Raw genomic sequence first — 11,499 nt, 5'->3', positions numbered from 1 at the left:
ATATTGGTGCTGTTTCATTGTTCTGCCCCTGTGTTGATGTATATTGGTGCTGTTTCTTTGTTGTGCCCCTGTGTTGATGTTTATTGGTGCTGTTTTGTTGTTGTGCCCCTGTGTTGATGTTGATGTATACTGGTGCTGTTTCATTGTTGTGCCCCTGTGTTGATGTATATTGGTGCTGTTTTGCTGTTGTGCCCCTGTGTTGATGTATATTGGTGCTGTTTCATTGTTGTGCCCCTGTGTTGATGTATATTGGTGCTGTTTTGCTGTTATGCCCCTGTGTTGATGTATATTGGTGCTGTTTCGTTGTTGTGCCCCTGTGTTGATGTATATTGGTGCTGTTTCGTTGTTGTGCCCCTGTGTTGATGTATATTTGTGCTGTTTCATTGTTGTGCCCCTGTGTTGATGTATATTGGTGCTGTTTCATTGTTGTGCCCCTGTGTTGATGTATATTGGTGCTGTTTTGCTGTTGTGCCCCTGTGTTGCTGTAGTTGTTTGCTCCTGTGAAACAAAAGATAACAAAGCTCTTATTCAAGTCACCGTGGCAACCCATCCCCATCCTCTACTCACGTGGTCACAAAATTGCAGTTTCACAGCAGCTGAGAAGAATGACCTCCAGTGGCAAATATGAAATAAAAGCTTTCTGATTTATCCACCAAAGACCTTTTGAATCATGGAGTGCTGATAGAGAGGGAGGGAAAGTGATAGAGATGGAGAGAGAGACACACACGAAAAAGGAGAAAGAAAGACCTTCAGGCAGGTGGAGGTGTAGAGTAATTACTTTTAATTGGGTAATTAAAGTCTGTGGTCTGCAGGTGATATGAAATCACATACACACTCAGAGGGACCACGAAAAAAAGCCAGTCGTGTTTCCACAGTTGCTTTGCTTGTTTGTTGGTTTTTAGGAATTTTTGCATCACATATTATTCTAAAAAATATTAACTTGTCTTCAGATGATGTTATTTACTGCTTAGCTCTGTAGAAATGCTTTTAGTAATGATTAACGTTTTGTGTCTTCTTGGGTTGCACGTACCAGCCTTTCACACCTGGGTTTGGGAATTTTCTCTCATTCGTACTTACAGGTCCTCTTACACGGCATCTGATTGATTAGGGAGTGTGCGCTGTAATCTCCATGTGGTCCTACAGGTTTGCAGTGGCTTTGAGGAGAGCTCTGCTCAGGTAAGCCCCTAGTTAGAGAACTGTCCCGCAGGCAGAGTACAGGGAAATACACGGCTTTAATAGGCGTCGCAGTGTAGATGTGATGAGGTGTCTTAATGACAGTGGATCCTAAAGAATGAATTTGGATCTGTCATTTCTGAAGTATGACACAGTGCTTTGGCTCAGAGAAAGAGACTCAGCACCTTTGTGTAAGCTGGCTGATTCCTGGCCAAGGTACCATGATACGCTTGTTTCAGAACCAAATAATTGTGCACTTGGGATCAATTTACCAAACACAACGGTGTATGACGCCAACCCTTTGTGCACTACACGCCCTTGTCTCCAACCACACTATCTGTGTCTGGGGAAAAATAACCAAAACCCCTCAGGAATCAGGACTAATTCCAAAGCTGTTGTTTAGACTGAGTGATCAGGTTATCAGAAACATCTCCTCTACATCTTCTCTGTAACTGTATCTAATATGAGGTGCATTTTACAGTTAGGTGTAAACTGTAATCCACCACTGATGGCACCACTATTGTACTGTGAAGCTGACTGACTGTACTAGAGTCCTGGACCCTGTGGACTCTGAAGCTGACTGACTGGACTAGAGTCCTGGACCCTGTGGACTCTGAAGCTGACTGACTGTACTAGGGTCCTGGACCCTGTGGGCTCTGAAGCTGATTAACTGTACTAGAGTCCTGGACCCTGTGTACTCTGAAGCTGACTGACTGTACTAGAGTCCTGGACCCTCTGTGATTGATTTTGGGCTGATCTTGATACTTATTATTGCAATTTATTCAAATACACACAGACACACGCATCAGTTTCCATGAATATAGAAACTAATATCCATCCATCCATCCATTGTCATCTGCTGTGTCCCGGTCCGGGTCGCAGTAGCCTAAGCAAAGAGACCCAGGTCTCCCTCTCCCCAGCCACCTCTTCTAGCTCCTCTAGGAGGATACCAAATCTCTCCAGCGTGTCCTGGGTCTTCCCCGGGGTCTCCTCCCAGTTGGACATGCCTGGAGCCCAGGTGGCATCTGCACCAGACGCCCGAACCACCTCAACTGGCTCCTCTCTACGTTGAAGAGCAGCGACTCTACTCCCAGCCTCTCCCGGATGACCGTGCTCCATACCTTATGTCTAAGGGAGAGCTCGGACACCCTGCGGAGAAAACTTATTTCAGCCGCTTGTTTTCGCAATCTCATTCTTTCGGTCACCACCCAGAGCTCATGAGCATAGGTAAGAGTTGGAACGTAGATTGACCAGTAAATCGAGAGCTTTGCCTTTTGGCTCAGCTCTCTCTTCACCACAATGGTGCGGTACAGCGTCCGCAATACTGCAGCCACAGCACCAATCCGACTGTCAATCCATCCCGACTTGTTCCATCCTTCCCTCACTCGTGAACAAGATACTTGAATTCCTCCACTTGAGGCAAGGACTCATTCCTGACCCAGAGAGGGCACTCCACCCTTGTCCGACTGAGTACCATGGTCTCAGTTTTAGAGGTGCTGATTCTCATCCCGGCTGCCTTGCATTCAGCTGCAAACTGATCCAGCGAGAGCTGTAGGTCCTGGCACGATGATACCAACAGGACCACATCATCCACTAAAAGGAGACACAGAATCCTGGAGCCACCGAATAGAACCCCCATAGAACCCCCTCCACCACTTCACTACGCCGATAAACTCTGTCCATAAAAGTTATGAACAGAATCTGTGACAAAGGGCAGCCCTTGCGGAGTCCAACTCCCACCGGGAACCACTGCCAGCCATGCGAACCAAGCTCCTGCTCCGTTTGTAGAGGGACTGGAAAGTATTCCTTCCACCGCCTAATGACATCCCCAGTCAAGGTCAGCAGATCCCCAACAGTGTTGGTTGGGAACTGCTTTCCCCTCCTGAGTTGCCTGACAGTTTTCCAGAATCTTCTCTGAGCCAATCGAAAGTCACTTTCTGCTGCCTCCAGAGTCCCACGAGTCAACCAGGCCCGATAGGACTCTTTCTTCAGCATGAAGGCCTCCCTTACCCGAGGTGTCCACCATTGGGTTCGGGGATTGCCGCCACAACAGACACCGACAACCTTGCAGCCACAGCTCTGGTCCGCCGCATTGAAAATGCTGACGTGGAACAAGGCCCATTCAGACTCAATGTCTCCGGCCTCCCTCGGGATGCAGTCAAAGCTCTGCTGGATGTGAGAGTTAAAGACCTTTCTGACAGGTTCATCTGCCAGACATTCCCAGCAAACCCTCACGATACGTTTGGGTCTACCAGGTCTGTCCGGCATCCTCGCCCGACATCTGGTCCAACTCACCAGAAGATGGTGATCGGTCGCAAGTCCGACGACACGATTACAAAATCGATCATCGAGCTGCGACCTAAGGTGTCCTGGTGCCATGTGCACTTATGGACACCTCTGTGCTCGAACATGGTGTTTGATATGGACAGACTGTGACGAGCACAGAAGCCCAATAACAAAACACCACTTGGGTTTAGATCAGAGAGACCATTCCTCCCAATCATGCCCTTCCAGGTCTTACTGTCGTTGCACTAATGAGCATTGAAGTCCCAGCAGAAAAATGGAATCCCCAGAAGGGGCACCTTCCAGTATCTCCTCCAAGGACTCCAAGAAGGCCGGGTACTCTGGACTGCCATGTGGAGCATAAGCACAAACAACAGTCAGAGCAACAGTTGTCCCCCAACCCGAAGGCGCAGGGAAGCAACTCTCTTGTCTACTGGGGAAAACCCCAACACACAGGCAGTGAGCCAGGGATCTATGAGTAAGCTCACTCCAGCTCGCTGCCTTTCACCCTGGGCAACTCCAGAAAATAATAAAGTCCAGCCTCACTCGAGAAGATTGGTTCCAGAACCCAAACCGTGTGTCGAGGTGAGCCCAGCAATATCTAGTTGGTATCTCTCAGGCTCGCACACCAGCTCAGGCTCTTTCCCAACCAGAGAGGTTACGTTCCATGTCCCAAGAGCCAGCTTCAGTAACCGATGATCGGTACGCCCCGCCTTTGGCCACCGCCTTCGGCCACTGCCGAATCCACAATGCACCAAACCCCTACTACTACTACTTGTGTTGTGGATCAGTGGCATGCTGGGAAGGAGCATGATGACCAAGGGCATGGAGTGATGGGTGCATCTTCCAGAATAGAATTCAGAACACCATTATAACCATTCACAACACCATCATAACCATTTATAACACCATCATAACCATTCATAACACCATCATAACCATTCAAAACACCATCATAACCATTCATTGCTCATGAGACATTCATTGAGATGTAATCAATTTTACAAAATGGTCTTGAATGAATTTGTTAGGAAAATTTATTTTTTGTGTGTGCAAATTAAGAAATATTGTTTGCAATGGCAAACAGTTGTGGGGGGAGTATTTTACACTATATATATACTAAGACCCTCAAAATATAATTAAAATATATTATCTCTCTCTCTCTCTCTCTCTCTCTCTCTCTCTCTCTATATATATATATATATATATATATATATATATATATATATATATATATATATATATATATATATATATATATCCAAATCTCAGAATTGGCTGAAAAAGGATTGCTAGCCTACAGGTGCAGCTATTGAGCAGGACTCACCAAGCCACTGGCAGCTCAGTGTCGATATTGCATTACTTGGAATGTAAGTATGCCATCTTTGTAACACTGGTGTAAAAATGTTTGTCTTTCCCTGCAGGCACTCTGTTCAAAAACCATTGAGAGCAACATGAGGTTTTTCATCCTAAAGGTGCTGAGCTTTCTTCCCTATGGAGCCCGTGAGGAGAAAAGCTCTATGCTTGGTGCTGTGTCAGGGATTCTGGGCAGAGCACTGCATGCAGATGCAGGGAACCCCAGTTCTGATGACGTGGGGATACCTGTTGTGTTTGCTAGGCATGAGGCAGGGATAAGGGGTCAAAGGTTATGGGGTGAAAGGTGAAAAGGTGAGGCTATTAAGGGGAAAGATTGATGAGATGGTTCTGCTGACTACAATTGAGATCAGAGTTCCCAGTGTGTGTGTGTGTGTGTGTGTGTGTGTGTGTGTGTGTGTGTGTGTGTGTGTGTGTGTGTGTGTGTGTAAAACTGTATGCGCATGTGAGTCTGTGTGTGTGTGTTTGTAGATTTTCTTGTGTGTGTACACATATAACAGACTTTTGTGATGTTTTATCAAGATATCAAAACAGAAAAAAATAACATAAACCGGTCTGTATGTGTGGAGGTGTTTTAGAATGGCCTGTTGTAATTTATAACCCTCTAATGCTCTTTGAACATAAAACCAAAGATGAACAGAAAGGTTCTCCTTCATCTGAGACAAACAGGTTATTAGGTGTCTCAGAGTCATTAGTGAGCTATGATCTCTTTCCTCACTGTTGGATTAAATTACATTGAAGTTCAGTATATTTCTTCTACAGAAAATGAGCCTCTCAGAGAGGCTGGTGTACACACATAGAAACAAACAAACTGAGAAAGACTTTAGACCTGATCTGATCTACACTTATGTATGTTGTCTTCACACCTTTATCTGATCAACTGTTAAGTTTATTGTCTTCACACCTTGATCTGGTATACTATTAAGTCTATTGTCTTTACATGCTGATCTACTCTCAAGTCTGTTGTCTTTACACCTTGCTCTGATCTACTGTTAAGTCTGTTGTCTTTACACCTTAATATGATCTACAGTTAAGTCTATTGTCTTTACACCCTGATCTGATCTACTGTTAAATTTATTGTCTTTACTCCTTGATGTGATCTACTGTTAAGTCTGTTGTCTTTACACCTTGATCTGATCTATAGTTAAGACTATTGTCTTTGTGCCTTGATCTGATTTACTGTTAAGTCTATTGTCTTTACACCCTGATCTGATCTACTGTTAAGTATATTGTCTTTACACCTCAATCTGATCTACTGTTAAGTCGGTTGTCTTTACAGCCTGATCTGATCTACTCTTAAGTCTACTGTCTTTACACCTTGATCTGATTTACTGTTAAGTCTACTGTCTTTACACCTTGATCTGATCTACTGTTAAGTCGGTTGTTTTTACACCTTGATCTGATCTACTGTTAAGTTTGTTGTCTTTACACCCTGATCTGATCTACTCTTAAGTATATTGTCTTTACACCTCAATCTGATCTACTGTTAAGTCTGCTGAAGCACCGGCCTTCTAGAAGACTCCATATACATGTGGGAACAGTGGGCAATAATAATAATAATAATAATAATCTTTATTTGTATAGCACCTTTCATACATACATGCAACTCAAGTGCTTTACAGTATAAATAAAATAAACATTAAAAGGAGATAAGACAAAAGGACAAAAAGAAAATGTTAAAAGATGAGTAATGGTGGCACTCAACTCTGAAGTCTAGGCCACTGTCGTACTACACATTTCTGTTTATTCATTTTCGTGGTACCTGTGTAAATGTGAAGCTCTTTTGCTGTGTGAAAAAGATAATCTCACAGGTGCACACACACACACACACACACTACACACACACACACACACACACACGGCGTGTTAATTTACACATAATTGCCAAGGGAGAGGTAGAAGTAGGATTGCTGCGGGAGAAAAGGCGCGGGTGTCCTGCTGCTCATTGTGTTTTGAATGATTGACAGGTGTGTATCACAGCATGTAAAGAGGGGCAGGCACTCACACACTCACACACACATACCTTGCCTGGTCCCCCTGGTGAAGCTGTCAATCAATTTGAATTGGACCACTCAGGGTCCGCATTCTCTGTTCCCTTCGCTCCACCTCCAATTGATAAGACCCCGCCCTCCATGCCCCCACTGACTTTGATTGACAGCTTGACTGTGAGAATGGATGGTGTTCTGGGAAGCCCCCTGCTCCTCTGGCCGGGCCCTCATGGCCCAGTCCTGCCCCAGCACTACACTGGCCTCCCAGCGGATGACGCTAAGCTAATTAGTTGATAGTGGTCATATTTCGCGTCCGGGGAGCAGCCTAAAGAAATGCAATAAATCATACAGACTGATCCTGACACGGTGCATGAAAGCCGAACCTGTCACACTCCGTTTAGACATGTGACTTACTCTTTTCTTCTCTCTCTCCTTCTCTCTCTCTCTCTCTCTCCCTCTCTCTATTCTGTTCTCTGGGTCTTTCTTCTTAGGACAGGAAAGGAGACAGATGGAGGGAGAGGGAGAGAGAGTTGAAGAACAACTGCATATGTCACGGGGCTTCCTGGTCTGGCCCCCTTGCGTGTTTTCTCTTTGAGAGTGGAATGTCTCCCCTCGGCCAAGCTTTGAGCAGGTCTCTGAAAGGACGGACCCAGTCAGCAGAACTTTGTGAACCTTGTCTGATCAGAGGCCCTGGGTGTCTCGAAGGAGAACCCCTGTCACAGTGGGTTTGAATTACTGACCCACGACGTTCACTGCTAGCCATGTGATACTCCTGAGCATGATCTGAGCTTCGTTAAGCACATGGCCCATGGTCGTCTAGGGCTGGCCATTGGCCACTGCTGTTGGGACCATTGTTGTTGTAGCCAGGCAATGTGGGGCTGCATATTGTGAGTCTTTGTTTTTTGTTTGTTTGTTTGTTTGTTTAGAGGGGTGTTTTGAGGTTTGTTTTTGTTTTGCTTACAGCAGCAACATCTGAATACTGTGACTGACTGTGCACACAAATGAAGTCTTATCCTCAAGTATAAAATATTTCGACATGTAACCAGCCATGTAAGAACATGCAACACTGTTAAACGTCCAGGCATTAAGCAGAACAATCTACTTAGACATTAAGAATCTAAAAATCTAAATACAAAAAATTTAAATATTTGCTGTATTGTGCTTTGTTGAGTTTTGTGGTGTTGTGCTGTGTTGTGTTGTTCTGTTTTGTTGTGTTGTACTGTGTTGTGCTGTGTTTTGTTGTGATGTGTGGTGTTGTGCTGTGTTGTGTTGTGTTGTGTTTTGTTGTGATGTGTGGTGTTGTGTTGTGTTGTACTGTGTTGTGTTGTTATGCATATTCCCACTGCACGTTGGTCTCATTTTGGTCTCACCTCACTGCTAAATATCTACCAGTACTACACGTGAATAAAAAGGTGTTATCATTGTAAGACAAATGTCTTCCATTCAAGACAATAGTGGATGATTTTACAGTACACATTAGAAGCACAAACCCCCTGTTGTTTCTGCGGGAGTGTGTGAAGGTGTATTTTCATCCCCAGTGTCCATTTAGTATAATTAGATAAAAGGTTAATCACCAACTATTACACATATTGGGAGAATTTAACATTAAGTTAAGTTAACATACAGATGTGTATATCTTACTCCCCTGGTCTGTATTTTTGATTGAATGTGAGTCTGTAGCAGCTATTAATCTAGTTGGCAGGCGGCAGGTGTGTGTGATGTGTGTCTGAATGGACAATGACAGCAGATGAATCCACTTAGTCTTTGATTAGATTACAGTGGATCACAATGATTGGGATCAGCAGGAGAGGTGATGTTGGAGGGGGTAGGGGACTAAACGCTCTGTTGTCTTCAGCCTTGATGCTTTGGTGGCTAGCCTAGCCCAGGGGTGGTTAACCTAGCCCAGTGTTGGAGATTAGCTTAGCTCTGTGTTAGTTAGCCTAGCCCAGCCTTTCTCAAAGTGTGGGGCGCATGGCCTATTGCAGGTGGGGCACAAGCAATTGGAAGAAACGAACCTTTTTTAGCCTGTCGTTTTAATGCCTGTTTGGTTTTCATAAGCCCCGGATGTTTAAAATGTCTGCGGAACAGTGTGAACCAGGGCTAGATTCGGCCCTTTAATGAATTTGTACCGGCCCCCCGGTACAAAGAGATTAGTCTAGCCCAGTAGCTCAGTGGTGGAGATTACCTCTGCTCATTTATAGTCTAGCTCAGTCAAGATTAGCCTAGCCCAGAGATTAACCTAGCTTTGTTATACTTAGCATTGCCCAGTTGTGATTAGCTTAACCCAGTGATGGTTAGCATAGCCCAGTGGTGCAGGTTAGTCTAGTGCTGGTGGTTAGTCTAGTGCTGGTGGTTAGTCTAGACTGGAGGGGAGGTTAATACAAATACACACACACACACACACACACACACACACACACACACACACACACACACACACACACACTCTCTCTGTAGGCTATGCAACTTGTAATTATCAAATGCTTAGATGTTAACCATCTTTGTATGCTCACCAAAAATAAGACACCAATTGCGAAGTATGTTTCTAAGCACAGAAGCAGATTTCAGTAGCAGGACGTTAGCATACAGGGTCACTGAAGTCAGTGCTCAGTTTATTCACTGGGAACACAATTAAGGAAAAGTATTTGTAGACTAGCATCAGTCCTGAGGGGTCAGATTAAAGGTATACCTGCTGTTGTTGGAGCCAAAACACTTTGGAAGGGGAATGTTAAGGCCAGCCGCAGTGTTTAAGGTGCCCTTCATCACAGTCAAGCCTTGTCATCCTCAACAGGAAATGCCTGTCAGAAGGGAGGCGGGATGTTGAGTGATTGGCATGTGGGGTGCTCAAGCGATTTCCTCTGTTCACATGAACAACTGGGACACCGACTCACTTTCATCTGTGTTCATTTTCAGTTCACACACACACACACACACACACACACACACACACACACACACACACACACACACACACACACACACACACACAAATTGATGCAGTTTGTGTGTGTTCACCATGTGTACACACTGCTAATGGATCTGTTTTAGACACACACACACACATTTGCGTATGCGTCCCAGTAAACAGAGAGCTTTTTAAAATTGTTTGTGAGAACTGTGTATGTTCCTGCCATGAAGCCATACACTCACACTAACACACACACACAGAGAGAGAGAGAGAGAGAGAGAGAGAGAGAGAGAGAGAGAGAGAGAGAGTCTACATCTCACAGCTAGAGTTTTGTCTGAAGGTGAGAAGAAATGCTTTGCTAAATATTAGTATTCATAACATTTTAAATAACTGATTCCTGAAAGCTGGACAACCGTGGGATTACATGACACACAGACTACATAGAGAGAGTTTCGCTGGACCAGTGTGCATCTAAAGGCCTTAAATGTTGAGGAATCATATCAGGAACACGGTGCTTTAATGGAAGTTAAACTGATATGACCATTGCAGTTGATGCAGTTTGTGTGTGTTCACCATGTGGGTGTCTGAATAATGTCTGAATAATAGCTACAGTTATTTCTTACAGAAATTATTCATGGATACTATAAATCTATAAATTTGTTTGACACATTTATGGGAAATATTGTGTAAGGTAAATAAAATTTACCGCATACAGGAATGTATAAGATGATAGTCACACACAATCTCAAATCAAACCTGCAGCTATAGCAAAGAACATAATGGGTATAAAGAGGGAGAGAGAGAGAGAGAGAGAGAGAGAAAGAAATTATGAAAGCTGGATAGATATCAAATTTACAACTCTAATTTACATCCACATTTCAGACTGTGTGTGTGTGTGTGTGTGTGTGTGTGTGTGTGTGTGTGTGTGTGTGTGTGTGTGTGTGTGTGTAGAGAAAGAGAGAATGAGTGTGTGTGCAAGGCTACAAATTATTTATATTTTGGTTACCTCTTTCTGTACCTCAGTGTGACCCCTATTTCTGACTGTATATGATTAATATCCATACAGGTGTTTGTGTGTGTGTGTGTGTGTGTGTGTGTGTGTGTGTGTGTGTGTGTGTGTGTGTGTGTGTGTGTGTGTGTGTGTGTGTGATCATCTGTATATGATTAATATCCATACAGGTGTGTGTGTGTGTGTGTGTGTGTGTGTGTGTGTGTGTGTGTGTGTGTGTGTGTGTGTGTGTGTGTGTGTGTGTGTGATCAGTGGACTATGCACTCAACTGTTTCTGGTCAACACCCTTTTATGAGCACACACACAACTTCATTGAATTCATTGAATCTGTTTCTGTTTTTTCCTGTTATTTAATATCCTCCCTAAGGCAACAGAAGAGAGGAGATGAGCTGAAATTCTACATGAGAGCAAGGGCCTTACATCAGGCTTTGTGAAACCTTTTGTCTCTCTCTCTTTCTTTCTCTCTCTTTCCTCTCTCTCTCTCTCACTCCTCTCTCTCCTCTCTTTCTTTCTGCTTTTTGTCTCAAGGTGCATTGGACCCCTTAATCACTGCCTCAGGTGAGTTACACACTGCTAATGGATCTGTTTTAGACACACACACACACACACACACACACACATTTACGTATGCGTCCCAGTAAACAGAGAGCTTTTTAAAATTGTTTGTGAGAACTGTGTATGTTCCTGCCATGAAGCCATACACTCACACAAACACACACACACACACACACACACACACACACACACACACACACACACACACA

At 44.2% G+C, this 11,499-nt stretch overlaps 1 long non-coding RNA gene across 1 annotated transcript; it reads left to right on the top strand.

Moving 5' to 3' along the window:
* Positions 1 to 974: 974 nt before the first annotated feature.
* On the top strand, positions 975 to 9,645 carry LOC143480969 (uncharacterized). The gene is made up of 3 exons (XR_013121924.1): positions 975 to 1,176; positions 4,729 to 4,826; positions 7,310 to 9,645. It is a non-coding gene; the product is annotated as an uncharacterized LOC143480969 (long non-coding RNA).
* The last annotated feature ends 1,854 nt before the right edge of the window (positions 9,646 to 11,499 follow it).

The sequence above is a fragment of the Brachyhypopomus gauderio genome, chromosome 17 (assembly GCF_052324685.1).
Source record: "Brachyhypopomus gauderio isolate BG-103 chromosome 17, BGAUD_0.2, whole genome shotgun sequence".
In the NCBI taxonomy this organism is placed as follows: Eukaryota; Metazoa; Chordata; class Actinopteri; order Gymnotiformes; family Hypopomidae; genus Brachyhypopomus; species Brachyhypopomus gauderio.
This window is presented reverse-complemented; position numbering and strand designations above follow the sequence as displayed.